Source organism: Muntiacus reevesi, chromosome 22 (assembly GCF_963930625.1).
Source record: "Muntiacus reevesi chromosome 22, mMunRee1.1, whole genome shotgun sequence".
Lineage (NCBI taxonomy): Eukaryota > Metazoa > Chordata > Mammalia > Artiodactyla > Cervidae > Muntiacus > Muntiacus reevesi.
In genome coordinates, this window is record NC_089270.1 from 9,384,049 (window position 1) to 9,386,932 (window position 2,884).

The 2,884-nt window shown below is 41.6% G+C and overlaps 1 non-coding gene across 1 annotated transcript; it reads right to left on the reverse strand.

Annotated features, from left to right (window-relative positions):
* Positions 1 to 1,976: 1,976 nt before the first annotated feature.
* On the reverse strand, positions 1,977 to 2,069 carry LOC136153125 (small nucleolar RNA SNORD116). The gene has a single exon (XR_010660359.1). It is a non-coding gene; the product is annotated as a small nucleolar RNA SNORD116 (small nucleolar RNA).
* Between the last annotated feature and the right edge of the window lie 815 nt (positions 2,070 to 2,884).

Consider the following 2,884-nt stretch of genomic DNA (forward strand, 5'->3'; position numbering starts at 1 on the left):
TGATGACATCTAGTTATGCTTAGGAGAAGGCAATGGCAACCCACTCTGGTACTGTTTCCTGGAAAATCCCAAATCGGAGGAGCCTGGTAGGCTGCAGTCCATGGGGTCGCTAAAAGTCAGACACGACTGAAGGACTTCACTTTCACTTTTCGCTTTCATGCATTGGAGAAGGAAATGGTAACCCACTCCAGTGTTCTTGCCTGGAGAATCCCAAAGACAGGGGAGCCTGGTGGGCTGCCACCTATGGGGCTGCACAGAGTCGGACACGACTGAAGCAACTTAGCAGCAGCAGCAGCTAGTTATGCTTGTCTGCATAGAGCCTGCAGCTAAGAGAGGCCACCAAGTGGATCTGCCATAGACCCAGGAGGTGAAGAAAGAGACTTCTGAGACTTCTTTTCATTAAAACTTGAATCTAGCCATGCTTGCAGGCTCCTCTAACTCTGACCATTTCATTTATTAAGCTAATAAATTCCCCTTTCTTGCATAGACCAGTTGCCTCAACAGTACTTGAACTGAGAATGTCCCGATATTCAAGTTGGATTTAGAAAAGGCAGAGGAACTAGAGATCAAATTGCCAACATCCATAGAAAAAGCAAGACAATTCCAGAAAAAAAATCTACATCTACTTCACTAACTACGCTAAAGCCTTTCACCATGTGGATCTCACCACCTGGAAAATTCTTAAAGAGATGGGAACCTGCCTCCTGAGAAATCTGTATGCAGGTCAAGAAGCAACAGTTAGAACCAGACATGAAATCATGGAACTGGTTCAAAATTGGGAAATGAGTACATTAAGGCTACATATTGTTACTCTGCTTATTTAACTTATTTGCAGAGTAAATCATGTGAAATGCCGGGCTGGGTGAAGCACAAGCTGGAGTCAGGATTGCCGGGAGAAATACCAATACCCTCAGATGTACAGATGACACCACCCTTATGGCAAAAGCAAAGAGGAGCCAAAGAACCTTTTGCTGAAGGTGACAGAGGAGAGTGAAAAATTTGGCTTAAAACTCAGCATTCAAAAAGCTAAGATCATGGCATCCAGTCCCATCATTTCATGGCAAATAGATGGGGAAACAATGACAGATTTTATTTTATTGGGCTCCAAAATCACTGCAGATGGTAACTGCAGTCATGAAATTAAAAGAAGCTGGCTTCTTGGAAGAAAAGCTATGACAGACTTAGACAGCATATTAAAAAGCAGAGACATTATTTCACTGACAAAAATTCATGTAGTCGAAGCTACGGTTTTTCCAATAGTCATGTATGGATGTGAGAGTTGGACCATAGAGAAGGCTGAGAGTTGAAGAACTGATGCTTTTGAACTGTAGTGTTGGAGAAGACTCTTGAGAGTCCCTTGGACTGCAAGGGGATCAAACCAGTTAACCCTAAATGAAATCAATCCAAAATATTCATTGGAGGGACTGATGCTAAAGCTGGCTCTCCAATACTTTGGCCACCTGATGCGAAGAGCCAACTCTTTGGAAAAGACCCTGATGCTGGGAAAGATTGAAGGCAGGAGGAGAAGGGGGCAACAGAGGATGAGATGGTTGGATGGCATCACCGACTCAATGGACATGAGTTTGAGCAAGCTCCGGCTGATGTGAAGGACAAGGAAGCCTGGTCCATGCTGCAGTCCATGGGGTCACAAAGAGTCGAACATTACTGAGTGACTGAACAGCAACAAAGTTCAAGTCAGATTTTATGTGAGAATGATAATTGAGCAAGTAGGTAATAGCATCACTGAACTTACATGGATGAAAATAATGAGACTTATTTTTCAGTGAATGAATAAATACCCAAACATCTAAAACTAATGCATGAAATCAAGTTTGTCTTGGGACCACACTCATTCTTTATTCTCCTGTGGGAGAGAACAGCAGAATAAAAGAGATGAAAACCTAACTTTTGAAGAGTCTGCCTTTGGATGATAATTTTATTTTATTTATTTATTTTTTTTTTTTTTTCAACGTGCTGGACCTCAGTTTCAATGAGGAGACGGTAGTGAGTTCTCACTCATGTTGTTCAGATTCTCCAAGGAATGCATGAGGGGGTGTCGTCATCGATCCTGGATGATAATTTTATAATAATTCTGATCCTCTTGTGAAGCAACTTTCCCTTAGTGAAGGAGCATATCCAGATTCAGAGAGAGAAGGTCTAACCAGCAAAGGAGAAAATGCCCTTGATTTTCAATTCTGCATCCAGGTTTCAAGATTCTTTCAATCCAACATGATACTGATGAGAAAACAAACAAATGAAAACAAATTAAAAAAAGAGAGTTCAACACTAGAAGTATTGAAGAAAGAGTGCTTGAATAGCACTTAAGAAGAAACTCTAGAAATTTTAATTAGGGCAAAAGGCCAATTAAGGTGGAGTTCATATCTTCTCTGCATTAGTGTTAAGAAGGTGGAGGAGATTATAATCGTTTAGGTAAATAGCTGAGGATAGTGGGTTTCATGGGAATTTGGGATTTTATTAAGAAAGCCAATGAGGGGTAAATTCTACTTAATAGTGTTTCTTAAAGAAGAAATGATGCAAAATGACATAACTAGGGAAAGAAGACTGTGGATCACTCTTAGCCTTAGCTGATGAGTTCATGACAGTTTCAGAATGGGAACCACAAGGGAAAGAGGTAAGATGTTGAAGAGAAAAGTAAAGCTTGTTAATAAAAGCATATTGGTGGTGATGCTTTAGTTGCAAGGCTGTGTTCAAGTCTTGTGACCCCATGGACTGAAACCGGCCAGGCTCCTCTGTCCCATGAGATTTTCCAGGCAAGAATGCTAGAGTGGGTTGCCATTTCCTTCTCCAGAGGATCTTCCCAACTCAGGGATAGAACCCAGGTCTCCCGCATTGCAGGAATTCTTTACCGTCTGAGCCACCAGGA